Source organism: Cricetulus griseus, chromosome 2 (genome assembly GCF_003668045.3).
Source record: "Cricetulus griseus strain 17A/GY chromosome 2, alternate assembly CriGri-PICRH-1.0, whole genome shotgun sequence".
Lineage (NCBI taxonomy): Eukaryota > Metazoa > Chordata > Mammalia > Rodentia > Cricetidae > Cricetulus > Cricetulus griseus.
In genome coordinates, this window is record NC_048595.1 from 296265457 (window position 1) to 296284744 (window position 19288).

Genomic DNA, 19288 nt, shown 5'->3' on the forward strand with positions numbered 1-19288 from the left:
GCTACAAAGATAACACCAACTAACAATCTAAGCAACAAAGGAGAGGCTACCTTAAATGCTCTCTCCTGATAATGAGATTGATGACTAATTCATATGCCATTGTATAGCCTTCATCCAACAGCTGGTGGAAATCCTAATTGTTTGACATAATATAATTTCTGAGTATAGAATCTTAATTTTAATGTGGAGGGCTGAGCAGAAGAACCTAGAAATAGACTCACAAAAATAGAATGAGTTGGGTTTAAACAGAAATTTTAAGATACTTCAGAAAAGAAGCTGCATCTTTTCCACAAACAGTGCTTGGACAATTGGATGCCTGTAGGCATAAAGATGGATTCTGAGTAAAAACACACTTTATACACAAATGCAACCAGGGACATATATGTAAATGCTAAATGGTTTCTATATAAAACTTATAGAAACAGAACAAGAGAACACTTATGAATTTGAGAGCTGGCAAAAAGTATTTAGACCTGACATAGAAAATATTATTTATAAAAAGAAAAGCTGGTAAATCACACCTCATAAAAGTGACAGGCTATATTAGAAAAACAGGACAAACTATATGATGGAAAATATTTGCAAATCACACATGTAATAGATAAGTATTATCTAGAATATCTAAAGAATTGTCTTTATATTAGGAAGTGGACAAATATGCAAAGACTTAGATAATACATTTTGGTATTAATAATGAAATGCCATTCAGAAATAAAAATGAATGAAACAATGAGGCATAAATCATGGAAGATTCAAAAACTGCTTGAAAGAGACCAGAATATAGACTGATTCCATTTGTATTGGTATGTTCATTGGCCAACATTTACCAAAGAGGATATTTGTAGTCTGTACATGTTGCCTTATGTAAGTTATATAAAAATAGACAACAGAAAAACAAAATAGACCAAAAGTTAAATTTCAGTATAATTAAAAGTGATTTGAAGCTCAAATTTCTGTAGTAACATCCACAGCAGATCCACATTATGTGTGCCTTCTCCCTGTCCTTCAGTATTTCAGCTTTTGTGCTTCTCTCGAGTTCATAATCAAGTAACCTGATCCTGCTGACACTCAACTTCCTGCCTGGTTTATTTCTGTTTTGTTCCAAATAGCCCTGGTACTCAGTCAGTTGTCTTTATCTTTGTCTTTCTAGGTCCAGCACATAGGCATAATGCTAAGAGCCGACACAGAATTCCTAGTTAAATACAGTCACCCTCAGCTCTGACAAGACAGCTTTTCTAACTTTCCTGGTATGTCTGAGGAAAGAAAGTCCATCCAAGGTACAGAGGCCAGAATAGAACAAGGTCTACTTTTAGTCCAGGCATCCACGAAGGCCTTGCTTTGATATCTAAATCAATGTAATTGGATGAGAAAGGGGAAGAATGGGGAAACTAGAACATTCCAGTTTCAACACAACACATTACTGAGTTTTCTCTTTTACAAATCTTTCCCCAGGGCTGTGACTTGAGAATATCTTACACAACATATATGTAATTATATAACATGTTTTATAGTTTTTGCACAAAGTGGAGTATTATATAAATAATACAGTTCATGAAGCAAAGAATGAACTAGTTCGAAGTCCCAATCTTCAATTTGTTGTCTTCTTGGCAAATTAATTAATGTGCTGAGATGCTAAGCTTCACTATCTTCATCTGTTAATCTGGAAGACAACATTTAACTGTAAGGGTTGGCATTGGAGTTGAATGTGCAATATTTGTGAAGCATCTGTCTACCATTGCTGGCACACATTGTATGTCCTTTCATGTAAATGTTCATTTTATTCAACAATTCATTTATTGACTAATTCAATATTAATGTCTTTTCTGTGTATACATGTGAATCAGTATGCATGTTCCTGTGTATGTGCATGTGTGGAAACCAAAGAACAATTTTCAATTTTGCTTTTATGGCAACACATACACATTCTCTCTCTCTCTCTCTCTCTCTCTCTCTCTCTCTCTCTCTCTCTCTCTCTCTCTCTGTGTGTGTGTGTGTGTGTCTGTCTCTGTCTCTGTCTCTGTCTCTGTCTCTGTCTCTGTCTCTCTCTCTCTCACACACACACACACACCTCATTTTTTTGGAGACAAGGCTTCTCACTGGCCTAGAGCTCTTCCAGTCTACTTTGCATTTCTGGCAATGAGTGCAGGGATCTACTACTTCCGTAGTGCTAGAACTACAAAAATATGCCAGTACCATCATCATTTAAAAATATGGATTCTGTGTTTTGAATGTAGGAGGTCCTTATTCTTGAGAAGATAAGCATATGAGGATACATCAGATCTGGAAATATTCATTTCCTACCCCCTCTCTCCTCTCTCATTTTTAAACTTTTATTCTTCTCTCCTAAATAATATCCCTATATCAGTTTCCTTTGTCTCCAATCTTCCCAGTTCCTCCCTCACCTCCCCTTTTGCCCAGATAAACTCCTCTTATTTCCCTTAAAAATAAAGAAACGAAGGAAGAGAGAGAAAGAGAACAAAAGAAAGAAAGGAAAAGGAAAGGAAAGACAGGCTTTCCAGGGCTATCTACCAAACATGCCCCACCAAAATACAATAAGACTTGCACAAACCCTCATATCATGACTGAATGAGGCAACCTAGTAGGAAGAAAAGGGTATCAAATGTAGGCATAAGAGTCAGAGAGATACCCTCATTCCCCTTCTTGGGAGGCCCACAGGAACACTGTGGTGGTTTGAACAGGTATGGCCCCCATTGACTCTTGTGTTTGAATGCTTGGCCCATAGGGATGGATAGTATTAGGAGCTGTGGCCTTGTTGGAATAGGTATGGCCTTATTGGAGGAAGTGTGTTTTAGTATTTAGACATATGTACTGCCCTGTCCTTGGGGTTCTGACAGGATATGCCCTCAGCTTCAGCCACTAAGAACACTATCTGTGTGCATTCACTACATTCCCTTTTAAAAGGACCCTTCCCACCTCCCATTCTCTCTCTTTCTCTCTTTGATTCTCTGCCTGCCTTTCTGTCTCTCCTTCTCTCACTTCTTGTCTCTCTTCTGTTGCTGCCATCCCCAGAGGTGTGTCTCCCTTCTCCCCTCCCTGATTTTCCCATTTCCTTTCCTCTAATTAATAAAAAACCTCCATGTGAGCTGTGACACATGGCATCTTTCTCTCTCATGCTACTTTTTTAAAATTACAAACTGTGTCACTGTGGAGGTGGGAGATTTGTGGTCATATATTCTCAAACCATGCCTAGTGTATCAGTTTACTTTCCATTGCCTGCAGATCAATATGTAGAATTCTCAGCTCCTTCTCCTGAGCCATGCCTGACTGCATGGCACTTTGTTTCAAGCCATGGCAATAATGGACTAAACTTCTGAAATTGTAAGCCAACCCCAATTAAAAGTTTTCCTTTATAACAGTTGACATGCCATGGTATCTCTTCACAGCAATAGAAACCCTAAGACAGAAATTGGTACCAGGGACTGGGATATTGCTCTTATAGGCCTGACCATGTTTTTGTTTGGAGGAATGTGCACTTGGGAAGTTTGGATTACAAAAGCCAGTTAGACACTTTAAGAAGGGCTTATTGGGCCATAGTAGTAGGAACATGGAAGATAGTGGTTCTTTGGATGATTTGAATTGTGGGGCCTTGCTCAGAAGTTTCAGAGGAGAAGAATTTCAGTATGTTGCCTAGAGATTGCTCTTGTGATATTTTGGTAAAGAACCTGACTGCCAAAATCTGAATCTTCATGTCTGATGTCAAAGTGTTCTTCAGATCTACAACTCCTTTCAGCTTTGTTGACTGAAACACACCTCTTTTTTTGGTCTAGTTCTACTCACTGTTAGCAGCTTTCCTTGGCAGGTATCCCAGACTCCAAATAATCCAACTGTGGCTAAAGTAAAGAGTTTGGGATTAATCAATCACTCTTATGGAGATCTATAATGAAAAGGATCAAGGTGAGAAAGGAAAAATACAAAATGTACAATTTGAGGAGAAAAGGGGAACAAGGAAGTGGAATGAAGGTAAATCCTGTGTTCAGGGAGATAAATAGATTAAAGGAAAGCCTAATGTTAAATAGAATAAAAGGAGTGGAAACCTCAGGGCACGATCCCACCAAGCTAAGATCCCATAAGCTTCAAACTTGTGAAAAGAAATTGAAGAAATGCTTACAGCCAGGTGTTGTGTTGTGCATCTTTAATACCAGCACTCCACACTTAGAGGCAGGTGAATCTCTAAGTTTGAGACCAGCCCAGTATACAGATCAAGTTCTGGGACAGCCAAATTTAGGCAGTGAAGGAAACCATCAAGGCAAGAAAGCCAATGAAAATATAATTGAATGAGGGTCTATGTTCCAGTCTCAACAACTTGGCTGCTCAGGCACATGGTTCTAACTTTAGCATCAATGATAAAAGAAAGGGGTTATGGAATCTCCATGAGTAAGGAAAGGAAAGCCGCTGAGGTCAGGCATGTGGCAGGGGTATCCCTGCATGTAGGCCAAGAGAGGCCATTGTATGAAGCTGTGAAGGTGAAGCCTGGATTGGCTTGGAGACCCCAAGATGTTAGAGATGCCAGAGTCAGGGGATACCTGCTGAGGAAAGCTGCCAACAGGGAGTGGAACAAGCCCAAGAGAAAGAAGTGTGTTGCAGTCAACAATGCTGAGTGGAGTTGGAGATCTAAAGAACACTTTGACATCAGACATAAAATTCAAAGATTGCACAGATGGTTTTCATTCTGGCTTTCATCTTGTATTTCCTCATTGTCCACCCCTTCCTGCATTTTGGAATGGTAATGTAAATCCTGTATCATTATATGTTGGAAGTATGTGAATTGCTTTCTGATTTGATTTTTATTGGGGATGTTAGGGTGTGAAAGCTGAAAGATCAGAAAAGCAGAGCAGCCAGCCACCAGAGTTCTTACCTCTACAAAATCCTCACACCAAAAAATAGTGAGCTACTGTCTCCTCCCACCTTATAATCTTCTCTCCACCCAGCCATATCACTTCCAGTCTGTCTGTATAGACCTCCAGACTGCTATGGTTAACTAGTGGCTAGCTTTCCTCTCTGATCTTCAGGTAAGCTTTATATGTTAGAGTACAAACAAGGCATCATCACAGTTCCTCTGTAATGTTGGGGAATTCATCTTTGGCTTACAGACCTAGCATATCTGACAGACTTTTCTGTAAAGTAGGGTATCCTGAAGGACTATCCTACCTTGTCTTGGCACAATTTGTCAGTCCTTTCTTTTGTGTACTGCTTGTCCAATTTGGACAGCATACTGTCAGCAGTTGAGACAAGAGAATGTTCTTACCCAGTGGCTAATTTTTGCCACAAAGAAAGTAAATTCCATGTGGAGTTTCTTTGATGCCCATCATCTTCTCTGAAGTAGATTGGTACTGTCAGCAGGAGACACATCTCATGAGTCATAAAAAGAACCATATATTATTAAAACATCTTAAATGCCATATTCTGTAAATCTCTCTGAAGTGTTTGAAGCTGACCTGTCTATCTTAAATATACATTTGACATTGAAAATATACCTAACATGGCTACAAGTTTTATTGTAATAGGTGACTACTAACTTGCATTTCTTTATATTCTAATTAGTTGGTAATAATAACATTCAAGGACTAGAAATTTATATTACATTATTAAATGAGTACAATACCTTGAATAAGAGTAGAAATCTATGTATAGTGTATTCTAACAAAATTAATCTCATTGATATCAATATACAAAGATCCATGTCAATGTAAAAGTATTTAAAACTAGTAGTGGCGATGGGTGTTGTCCTTCTGTATGCTGTGAATATACGTTTCTCTTATTGGTTAATGAATAATGTTGTTTCAACCAATGTGCAGGCAGAACTTAGCCAGGTGCGAAGTCCAAACAGGAATAGACAAAGGTAGTAGGCAGAGTAATGGAGACACCATGTAGCTGCTGTGAGGAAGCAAGAGATTTGGGCATCACCAGTAAACAAAGACCACATGGGGATACACAGATTAATCTAAATGTATTAATAATTAAGAGAGAGATAGCCAAGAAGAAGCCTGAGCAATAGGCCAAACAGTTTATAAATAATTTAAGCCTCTGTGGGTTTATTTGGGACTAAAGGGCTGCAGGACTAGGTAAGACAGAAACAGTTATCTATTTTTTTATCCTATCATATCTATACACCCCCTTTTTATTTTTACAGTGAATTCAATTAACCTACCCTTTATCCAATCATTTCTTTTATTTTTAAAATTTTATTTATTTATTATGTATACAGCTTTCTGCTGGCATGCATCCCTGTAAGCCAGAGGAGGGCACCATATCTCATTACAGATAGCTGTGAGCTGCCATGTGGTTGCTAGAAATATCCTATCATTTCTATATCCCCCCTTTTTTTCAAAACAAGAACCTTGAATCTAATCTCCTTTGTTCAGCTTTTTAAAAATATATATTTATTTTTATTTTATTTGCATTGGTGTTTTGCCTACATGTATATCTGTGTGGGGGTGTTGAGATATTGGAGTTGTAGACAGTTGTAGACATGTTGGTGCTGGGTCCTCTGGAAGAACAGTCATCTCTCCAGCCCCAGATATAACAAGTTCTAATTGGTCTTAATAATATAAACCCAGAGTCAGATATTAGAGGGTGAAATCTGAAAGATAGAGAAGAGCATCAAGACACTAGCATTCTTACCTCTACAAAATCCTCACACCAGAAAGAGCTACTGTCTCTTCCCAACTTATATTCCTCTTTCCACCCAGCCATATCATTTCCTGTCTGTTTGTACAGACCTCCAGAGCTCTATGGCTCCACCCTCTGATTTTCAGGCAAGCTTTATTTGTTAGAATACAAACAAGATATCACCACACTTCTGATTATTAACTTGGAGACTCTAAGAATCCCCAAACATTGGAGACCCAGGTTATTCCTAAGACATTAACAATCACAAGAGTCACAAGAGGGTTGCACTCTGACATGTTCACATTGTATAGCAGAAAACAGAACAAAGTCTTGAAGATATCCTTTCTCTCTTTTTCCTAGTCTTCACAAATAGGGTCTTAACATGGTTCAAAAGAAAAACAAACAGCTTGCTTTCCCCACCAATGGGGAGCTGAACTCTTACTAAGAGGGCTTAGTATAGGGTCCAACACAACCAGAAACTCCAAGGACATCAGTGGCTGCTTTACTGTCTCAATTACAACTTAGTCAGTGTTGGTTCAAACTTCAAGAGTCTGACACTGGTCAGGTTATTTTTAGGCATTTAAGTACAGTACAATTTTGGAAAAGAAGTAACAATTCATGTGTACAATAAAGCTTAAGGAAGGTGTGACTACATAGAAACTCTTTTGCAAAGTATATGTGACCTCTTCCATAAAGAGGCCTTAGGAGCAGATCTTGTGTGGTCTGTGTCACACAGATAGCATGGAGGGCACAAAGTTTTAAAGTACATGGGACATCTCCCCTAAGGATGAGTTCTATTGACTAAAAAAACAAAGCTGAAGATAATAGCTAAATATTTTTTACTCTTTTTACTCTTTTGGCATTTTTTTGAGGGGCCTGCCACCCAGCTCCCAAGTAACTCACTCACGGCGGCTTATTCTTAGTTATGAGTGCCCGACCTTAACTTCTTTTGTTTCTAGGTAGATTTTCTTACTTTAAATTAACCCTTCTATCTTTTTCCTCTGGGATTTTATCTTTCTTCTGTATATCTTACTTTCCTTATTACTCTGTGACTGGCTAGGTGGCTGGGTGGTTGACCCTGACATCCTCCTCTCCTTGTTCTCCTGTGGTTGCCCCTTTGTTCACTTCTCCCTCTGTCTATACTCTCTGCCTGCTAGGACCATCTATCCTTGTTCCTGCCTTTCTATTGGATGGCCCTTCAGCTCTTTATTAGAACCACCATGTGTTTTAGACAGGCAAAGAACCACAGCTTCAAATTGTTAAACAAATTCAGCATAAACAAAAGTCACACACCTTAAAATAATATTATACCACAGTGCTATGAAATATTCCAAGTAGACCCCTGATTCCAGATGAGGATATGATCTCTTACTGTGATGTTAGTTGGTGAGAAATGTAGTTTAAAATACAGTGCTTGCCAGGCATTGGTGGCATACTCCTTTAATCCCAGCACTCGGGAGGCAGGCAGAGGCAGGTGGATCTCTGTGAGTTTGAGGCCAGCCTGGTCTACAAGAGCTAGTTCCAGGACAGCCTCCAAAGCCACAGAGAAACCCTGTCTCAAAAAACAAAACAAAACAAAAAACAAACAAACAAACAAACAAAAGAAACCAGTGCTAGTTGTTGTGCCAAATGAAGCAGGTAAGGTATAGGGACAGGCTGGGGTCAAATCAGGTATCTATTGTAGTGACTCATGGGAGACTTTTTCTCTTTGAACGTATAAGAGCAGGCAGGCAGACATCAGTTCTACCATGAACAGTTGAATAGTGCTGAATGGTGTCCACATGAAGAACGTACTAGCCACGCAGCAGCGAGTACAGGCAGCATACTGGAGCACTGACTCATTGGTGACAATGGATGACTGGCTTAGTGTTGTTATAAGACTTCTAGTCCCTTCATTCTAGATTCTAGTATCCATAAGTTAGCAGTAAAATATTTAGAATGACAAAACAGGAAATTGAATACTGATATGGAAATCAACAAGATTCAGTTGTGTTGTGAGGAAGTGGAAGCGACAAAGAGTCTGGTGTATGACAAAAAAATGTCATGGGCAATAGATACAAAGAGGCAGGACTTATATGTAGGAGTGCAGGTTTGGTGTCTAGTCATCAGAAATAGCACAGTCTGTAGGTTTCCCAGTGGGCTTTCTTGCATGTGAATAGACAATCTCTATTTATTTTTAGTCCATCTTCCAATGGCAGCTCCAGTACTTTGAGCTCAAGTCTACCTGACTCAAAACACGAATGTGTCCTATTGAAGGCACTACCCGACTGTCACATGTACCTTATCTTTGTGGCAGAAGAAACCCATGTATAGGGATATTTTCACTCTCCCTATTTATTCCACTATCCGAAACAGTAAGGGGTCGTTTGAACATCTGTTTCACCAGGGAAAATTGCATAAAATTACATTTGTTTTAATCAATTTCACACCAAGGAAAGTTTCTTCCAATCATTATCTTAAAATGCTTAAGAGCAACAGCTGGGGCAGTGGCAGCTGTGTGCTTGTTCCCAAGAGCAGCACCTGGATAGGTGAGAGCACCTGGATAGGTGAGAGCACTGGATAGGTGAGAGCACCTGAAAAGCTGAGAGCACCTGGATAGGTGAGAACATCAGGATAGCTGAGAGCACCTGGATAGGTGAGAACACTGGGATAGGTGAGAGCATCTGGATAGCTGAGAGCACCTGGATAGTGAGAGCACCTGGATAGGTGACAGCTGTTCTGACCAAAAGGTGAGTGTTACTTTACATAGCCCACTCTTCTATTTTAGGGTCTAGTACAACGACAAAGGCTATTGCTATGCTCATTTCTCACACATGTTAGCTCCTCTCCACCAACTTTCACTGTCCCTCTTGTGTCTTTTCTCTGCTGATATTCTATGAGGCACAAATTTGCATATTGTATGTGTGTGGTGAGATGGCTTTTAATCATATTTTATCATCTCTTTAACTATTCTTTTGTGCAAGATGGCAAAGGAATTTCCCTAAGACACACAGTAGGAGACTCTGTTATTGTTTTCTAATTGGAGGTAAAATATACCAGACTGTCCCTAAATTTAACTTCCATCAACTTTGGCTCCTCATAGTGGACAAATACATAAATACGACATTTGTCTATGGTGCATCATGATATGTGTGTCATTGGAGGGTAAAGCAATGAGCTGACTTTCTGGTATGAATGAAGCCCTAATTCAGCATCAGATACATAACTGCTCTTACCCAGATGATAACATGAGAGATGCTTTGCTATCCAAAAGAGAAGTTTTCAAATTTGTTCAGTAAAACTGCCTTTTAATCCAAAATTACAGAAGTCTTAATATACAGAGCAGCGTTGCTGTGATTAAGAAAGAGAATATCACTGGACAGTGGTGGTATACACCTTTAATCCCAGCACGCAGAAGGGAGAGATAGGCAGATCTCTCTGAGTTCAAGGCCAGCCTGATCTACAGAACAAGTTCAAGGACAGCCAGAGCTACACATAGAAACCCTCTCTTGACCTCCCCTCCCTCACAAAAAAGAAAGAGAATATCATCTTTCTGTCCTGTGGCCACTTCTCCTTCTACAGGGCACTGAGTCTCTGGCAAAGAAGTATTTTATAAAAAGCTGGAAACCTTTGATGGTTCAGTTATCTCATTCTTTATTTCTATGTGTGCATTATCTCCTCTCTGTTTTCCTAATATGCAACAGTCTGTGCCCATGAGGACTCCTGTGGATCTTGTAGTTTCCTGCACAAATGTCTCATTGATGCTATTGAACCGACACATTGCAGCATGACTGACTGACTATAAATGAACCTTGGGGTCATATAAAGAAGATGATTATGACATGAAGCCTGCTGTGAAGGATAAAACTATGTGCCAATAGGAAAAGCTGGTTAAGAAAACAGTAACTAGCCAGATGAATAGAAGACTCCATTCACAAAAGCAAAAGTCAGCTGGGAAAGGTTTTTATGAAGTCAGTGGCACTGGTCCATTGTGCAAAGATGAGTTAGGACTTGGGAGCAAGTTAGGGGGGAAGAAGGTTCTTGTTTGTGGGAAGAAAGGAAGATGAGAATTAGGAAGACTTGTCTGTGTTCTGTTAGGAAGGAGTGTGTTGTCAGGAATGAGAAGTATTTGTGGATGGATACACTAGAACAAAGCCATAGATGGTATTGGGAATCAGGCCACACATGTGTGACTTCTGGATGGGTAACCATTACTGCTGCTAACTAAGAAAGTGACGCAGTAAAAGTGGTCACTTACGTTTTTGAGGAAAAGCTTAGCATGAGTCAAGTCGTAGACTAAATATTAGTCTGGCAATATTTCGCTGACAAAAGGGAGTTGCTGGAGGGCTGTTTTAATAATGAATGAGCTCTCTTCTCTCCTGCTGACAAGGAGCTGCAGATGCCTGTACTAGAATTCACAAACTCCCACATAATTTACAGCAAATGCTGACATCAGTCACATAGCCCTTCTTATATATATGACAGCAATTCAATGCCAGATTTTAAACAAGTTCATATGTTTGCAAACAAGTATAGTTGAAAAGAAAATACAACAAGGCAGAATATTAGCAACATTGTATCATGTCAATAATAATGCTTTAGCTATTTTCAAACTTCATTTGTGTACTCAATTAATGGTATTTTATTAACTTCATTTAAAAAAATTTGCATATGAGTGGCTAGTTTCTGGCTGTTTTACTTAGCAGTGGCAGGGGTATTGTTATATGTAGATTCATGTACATTTCTAAGTTGCAAATCCTATTCACCCTCTTTTAGCTTTAGAATTTGACTTGAAAATATTCTTTCCCAGCACAAGGCACTGAATACAGATGAACAATAAGTGAATATTACAAATCATGGAGCTCTCATGCCTTATTTCTCAATGGGTCTAAATACTATTCTTTGTTTTGGATAAGTCTAATTTCTAATGGAAATGCCACCTTTTTGCTTACTAGCATCTTGTGTATGCTGCTGGAAGAAGGGCAGCACTGATTCTGGCTGTTTTGTGATTTTGCAGCATCACTGATGGATTAGCATCACTGTGTCATGTCTTTTCACTGATTTTTGCCCTTCCTGTTTTGCATTTGGGGCTCATCTGCTTTATTGCCACCTTAATTTGGAAAAGAAGGAATCATATTAAATGAACAATGGAGTCAATAGGTCTCATATATGATTCATAAAATTCCTAAAGTGTTTTTCTCTAAAGCAGAATTTGCACATAGAAATTCACATTCATTAAGCAAAAGGCACGGCGTGTCAAGGCAGCCGCAAGTTTAATAGAGAGGTCAGAACCTTTTCTCTCTGTCATTACTACTGAAGACATCATTAGAGCCACAGCAAAATAAGAGAATGTCACAGAATGTCAGCCTAGTCATAGTGCAACTGTTCTTTTTCATTAGTGACTCAGCTGGTTGCTATGGAAACACCGCTCTAGTATCAGGGATACTAAAGCTCATGCTTCTCCACCTCTATTTTCAGTTAGGATAAATTGAACCCCCACCTCATGGGCTCCTGCCATGATATTTATATCTGGGTCATGATAATAAAGTCATTTAGAAGTATATCTGTTGAAATTCTAGACAGGCAGAGAGGCTTCCCACTAAAAGAAAGAGCAAATATAGGATCTCTGGATTGATTTTAGAACCAATTACCCCGTGAAAGACAGGTATTCCCTTCAGCCCTGTCTTGTGGGGAGACTGCAGTTCTCATGGGTATTTGTTCTGCAGTTTCCATTCTGGCCTTAGAAAACTTACACAGGGTTTTCAGGGTTCCCTCCAAGAGTCAACAGATGTCCACCTATTTATAAGCTTCCTATGGATGAGCTCACCTTTGGTTCATTTATTTAGTTATTCATTTAAGTGCAGAGAGACTACCGTGGGCCAAGCATTAGGTTAAATACCAGGTTTAGAGGCTATCTTGAATTCTAGCCATTCACAGCCTAGCCAAAGACTGACCCAGTTATCATGTATACCCTTTCTTTGAAGGAAGGAAAACTATGCAGGAATAAATTCTTATAAAACATTGCCATACCTTAAAAATATATTTTGGTTCTAGGGATGGAACACAGAACTTTGTGTTCTTACTGAATTATATCTCAACCTTATGTGATACTTTTCAAAGTTTTATTCACTATCATTAACAACAATATTTTCCAGATAAAATGTAAAGTTCTGACACATGTATATATTGTTGAAGTATAAAATTATCTTAGGGTTTTTGTTGGTGTGAAGAGACACCAGGACCATGACAACTCTTGTAAGAAAAACATTTCATTGAAGGGGGCTTGGTCACAGTTTCAGAGGTTCAGCATGCAATAGGTAGACACAATGCTGGAAAGGTAACTGAGAGTTCTACATCTACAACAGAAAATGGAATTTTAAGCACTGCCACAATGAAATGATATTAGAGATGATATATATGACAATTATATAATTTTTGTCCTCGTTGATGTCCCCTGCCCAGATCCTTGAATAGAGAGTCCAGGATCTGTTATGGATGCCCTTTGAAAATGTTTTCCTTTAAAATCCTTGCAGCAGTTGAATCTAGTAATTGCATTAGCTAACATCCAGTAAGATGGACATTTGCAAAATATTTTTGTAAAGCATACTTTCATGTTTTCATAGGTAATAATATGATATGATGTAAACTATATCTAGAGGAAGAAACAATGCCAACTGTATATCCCTGTTAGTCAGTGGTTTGGGGGGCTACTGAGGAGAGCTACTATGAAGGAGTACAAAGGAAGGAGAGTTTTTCATGTCTCCACAGAAATTCTTCAGGAGATCACGGGGAAAATAATCAGGGCAATAGAGGGTTCCTGAGGCAGTGAGATGGTTTTGAAAAAAAATGATAGATACTTAACATTTTGTGTTTGTCAAAAACCTGTGGAGATTTGTAACACAGAAATCAAACCTTAGGGGGGACAAGAACAGAGCACAAAAGTGTGTTGCACATGCATGACACATTACTTCCTTTAGCGGAGAAAGGGGTAGGTAAGGAGCTAAATATCCTTAGAAATGGAGTTTTTAAAACAAAGCAATAAAGCCTTTGACAAAGTGTGACAACAAAAGATTTTTATTCAACCTGAGCACAGACTAACAATTCCAGTGTTGCTATGCACATATACTTTCTTTCAAATGAAAAAAAGATACAGATAAGTTTGAGTGGAGGTCTTGCACAGGTGGACACTGTCACTCCCAGAAGACATAATGAAAATATGGGAAATCTCCTTAAGAGTTATTGATGAGGGAGAACCAGAGATCTACAAACGATACAGGCTACCGCCATTGTTCTTAGTTGCCTACCATACATACATGGTAAAACCCTAGTGCTAAAGACACCACACACTTTGGTTGCAAGACATAAAGGAACCAATTTCAAATTGATCAGGAGCTTCCTCTCCACTGGTTTATCTTTCATAGTTCTGTAGGTGCTATGCAGGAAAAAAAAGTCATCAATTGTCATAGCCATCATTGGACTTTCTGCATGCTGCAATACCGAAATGCCATGCAAGATGTGCCAAGGTGAAATGGCATTGCTTCCACTGCTACTATGGGGTAACTAAACACTTTATGTTTGAATCTGAGACCTGTTCTACAGAAAGTAATTTATGCCTGGTATTTTAATAATTGTCAAAACCATTGGCTATGGAAGTCCTAGACCTTGGGATAGAATCTGCTATTCCCATTTTGTTAAATGGTCATGCTGTCACCCATAGGTCTGGGCTGGAGAAGCTTTCTTGTCAGTGGGTACTGCAGGCCATCAAAACTGGTTAAAATGTTGAGAATAAGAGACTGGGTGCTCAGCCTAAGTTGTACATCTGTGTTATCCGCCCCCCCACACTACTCCCATCAAGTCTTAGTAAATATGTTGAGAGAGAAAGCTGAAAGATGCTAAGAACTCAAGGATATGGAAAGACTCTGTGAAATGCTCTCTTTTAGAAATGATATTACTGTGGCATTTGTGAGCTCACAGCAGCAGTTGTTACTTGCTTCAGACCTGCTCAAGATGAAGGTAGCCAAAATTCTGGCATAGGTAGGGTAAGTGCTTTCCAGACCCAAGCAAAGTGTATATTCTAGAAGAATAAAAAAAATTATAATGAGAAAAGAAAAGAGAAGGTAATTGTGTCTAGAATTGGCAATGAATTAGAACTGAAGACAAAAGAAATCATGCTTAATTTAATATGGATTCATCTACATTAAAATAAAATAGAGCTATAAGTATAGGTACATACTACTATGCAAAAATATATTTCATTGCTATAATAGGTAAAAGGGAATGAAGTGAAACCCAATTAGCAACACAAAGGGTCTGTCTCCAGATCTTGGCTTCCAATTCCATTCCTAATAAAAGTCTTTTAAAAGATTTCCTTAGAGAGATGGGTGCTTCTAGAAAGAAGGGGGAGTGCAAAGTGAGCAAAGGAGCATACAGCCCAGAACTTTTAGTAACAGAAACAAGGAACTCAAAAACAAAACAGCCACACTGCCATCTGTTATAGGGCACAGAAGCCAACTAAATAGTACCTAGCACCCAAAGTTAGAGCAGTCTAAATCTAACGTTGTATTATAATAAACTATATGGTAAATATTTATGAGGTCATAAAGATAATTTTAAAGTTATTGTGAGAGAAGGGATATATTTTTTGTTCACAGAATTCAAGTATATTTTACTGATACTATGTCATAAAAGAGATGATATATTTTGTGACTTCCTGCCAATGAGCATCGTTTAGCACATTTGAAAACAAAGTGTAGTCTTAAAACGTGGACACCTACAAACATTACTTCTGACTGTAGACCAAGCTCATCATCATCAGTGATAGAGCATGTTGGTAGTATACATGTCTTTGATGTGATGTGACACACATGCCACTATACCTCTATGAACTTTCTCACCAAAGTCATCAACCCCAGTGCAACCATGACAAACATACATAAGAACTTCCAATAGAAGAGTGTCCTATGAAGGAACTGACCAACTCTGATTGAAAATTTTGAGGTCATCAAAGCCAAGAAAAGCCTGAGGAATTGTAGCAGATAAGAGAAGCTTTTAGATGTCCTTCCAGTTAGCTCTTAATTTTTTTTATCCCTCTTTAGTGGTGTTCCCTGAGCCTTCAAGGGAGTGGTATAAATGTTCTATTTATGACTGGATATTAAACTATCACCTATCAGCTCAAACTATTATTTTAAAGTAGATATAAATCACAAAATGACCAGCTAGATATCTTAGTAAGTAAAAGCACTGATAACATGAGTTTAATCATCACATCAGTGGAAGGAAAGAACAGATTTTTAAAAGTTGTCCTCCAACCTCCATGTGCACACCACATGGAAGGACTGTGAAATTCTGTCTTCTAGATATGATACAACCATTGCAATCATGACCCCAGTACATCTGGGATGGTTTGCACAATACAAGTTCTGTTAACAGTTAAGTATGGATCATGGAGAGAGCTTCATCAGGACCCATGCCTCCCTGCTGAACTGTTGGCTGCTGACAGTCACTGCCTTCAGTTCTGTACTCGCTGGTGAGTGAGATACCAATGGATAGCTTAAAATCCACAGTCACACAGACAGTTCTACTTATACTCAGTGGAGTCACAAAACAATAAAAAATCTATGACTGTAAGAAATGGATTTGGAGAGAGGACAGTGGAGGTGGGATTGACAAGGGAGAGCAAGAGATAAGAGAGGGTGGTGAAAAAAATCATCAGAGAGCATTATATGCATGTGTGAAACTATGAAAGAACAAATTCAAAAAATGTTTTGAAAGAAGGAAAAGAAAATAAATGCCAACAAATGCTGGCAATAATCTAGAGAAAGTCATTTTCTAAAGCAACCACTCTGGAAATCAAAACAGAAGTTTCTAAAATAAAACTAAGTATTATAAATGCCATATAACACTGCTTGTCACTCTTAGGGAGGCATTCACAAGGTCAATATAAGTCAATATACCAGAGTGATTCTTGCAAATTGATGTTTATTGCTATGCTTGTCACAATAGCTGTGAAGTGAAACCAGCAAAAAACTATCTACCTATAGCAGAATGTATTTAAAATGTGCTATATATCCACAGTTGAGTTTTATTTAGCAATAGGTAAAAATGAAATCATGGCATTTTCAGATAAGTGGATGAATCAGGAAGTCATTACATTTAGTAAAATAAACAAGACATGGAAAAAATGTCTTAGCATGAAAAAATGATAATATAATGCATGGGAGACCCTGTAATCATCCTTTATATATAAAGAAATTTTATGCCAATAGTGATTTATAGACTAGGAAGAGGAAAACAGGAAACCACTGTACTAAGAATTTCATGATACATATTGGAAGGTACATTGTGATGACAGATATGACCAGTACAAATCCCAATATAGCCAATAAAATAACAACAAAGTTGTGCCTAATAAGGCAAAAATAAAGACAGAGCAGAAATAAAATGATAAACTATCCAATCCATAATAAGGCAGGGGAATGGGGAAGCAGCAGCAGATGGGTCTTATATAAATATGTTAAAATTGAAACAATGGAAAATGATGACATATCAAAGTCAATGAAAAGAAACATAGAATACTAACTTATCAAGATAGACTCTACAGAAATGAACATTATTCACAAGTGTCAGCTCCCAATAATAAAAGAGTCAATTAATTAAGGAGATAATCAATTCTCTACATCTATATACTTAATAACAAAACATGAAGTGTCACCAACCATCTACTCTTTACTTTCAACTGGCATGATTAAAAGAATTTCCCAGTGTGTTTGAGCAGGTTTATGTTAGGGTGAGAAGTGGGGATTAAATACAGGAACCTATGTATGCCAGGCAGGCACTCTGCTATTGACTCCACTTATAGCCCTCAAACAAGCTTTGGGTGTATTGCTCCAAGTTTCCTCAGTCACTCAACATATTATTCAAAGCTGAACACCATGAGTCAGTACTGTTGAATTTTTAAAGAGAATGATATTTTGACATTTGCTGCCATTGTCTTCACACATATTTTTGTAAGAAAAATACAAATAAAAGAGAACAGAGTCTGTTTTTTTTTTCTGCAAATGTTAGTGCTTGATTTAGCAAGATCACAATAATTGAAGTTCTATTTTCTGTTACATATAACATTCAGAGTGACGTGCTGTTACAATATTGACCAAATAGAAGGAGCTCCGTTTTAGGGTGACATGATAGTAGCAGAACTACTAAAGCATTTCTTTTATAAATGGTATTGACTTTTGATGTCTGTGTGTGTCTGTGGTGATGAGGACTGAATTTCGACATTACACATCCTACATAACTACTACTTCAGCTATACCCTTAGCCCTGTTGAGTTTTGATCTTCTTTTCCTGAGATATTTTTAAATCCCAATGCAATATTCTGATATTCCATAACCAATAGCATGACACAGACATGGTTCCCAAAGGTCATTCAACTTCCTGCAGAAAAGCCTGTAGCTGAGGGAGGTTCAAGTGGTCTTATGTGTTACAATAACTCTTTCCTGCCAGCCTGGTCCCACAACCATGCCAGCCCCAAATGAACACTCAGAGACTTATATTAATTATGAAATGGTTGGCCAATGACTAGGGCTTCTTATTGGCTAGCTCTGTCTTACTTACTGACCCATTTCTATTAATCTAAGTACTTCCACGTTGTCTTACTGGAGAAAGGTCCAGGGACCTTTTATTCCTCTGGCATCCTACATGGCAACTTTTCCATGCCTATCCTTCCCAGAATCCTCATTTCCTAGACCTGCCTATCTTGTTGCCCTATTAGACACAGTGTTTTATTCATTAACCGATAAGAGAAACATATACACAGAATGGCATCTCCTATCACTTATGTACAATGGAAAACACATTTAGGTACTAAATGTTATGTTACTTTTAATTTCAAACACATAAGATAAAAACTTTAAAGTTGAATTAGTTTAGAACCACTGCTAGCTATTTGAACACCTAATTTGCTTATTAATTGTGACTGTATTATCAGTTCAGACATTCAAGTGGTGCTCCAAAGCTTGATAACATTGTCTCATGCTTTGTAAGTAATAGGTTACATACTTGTCTGGTCCAGTGTTTGTCATCAGTCTACATGTTTAAAAGTTATTCTTAAAAACAAGTTATTTTCAAGAGATATTACAAAGATTACCTTTTACAGATGAGTACACAGGGATGCTCCTCCTTTGTGTAGGCACAAAGATCACATCTGTATGTCCCATGTCCTTTAATACCTCTATGAACTGCCATTACCAACCTCCTTTTTTATTCAAACTTCAAATTAACTAGTGATTTTGCTTGAAGAATCTGGTCTATTAATGCTTCTCTACAATAATGAATCACTAGGGTCAGTTCCTACCATGTCCACAATCTAGGTAAACTGATGTGCCTGCAATCTTTGTACTCAAGAGGTAGAAAAAGGAGGATAGAAGTTCAAGGCCATCCTGCAATAATAGAGAGTTTGAGGATAACCCTGGGCTAGAAACTTCCTTCTTTATAGAAAAGGGTGGATCTCTAGAGCTTGCTTTTAGGGGGCTCTTAACTCTGGGGCCTAATGATTTTGCTTTTGCAGGATTTAACTGGTGGCTGCATTGTGCAGAGTTTACACTATCAGACTAGAGGTTTTAAGAGGGTTAATAGATCAGGGAGAACCTGTGAGTTAGAGAAGCTGAGAACCAAAGGGTCA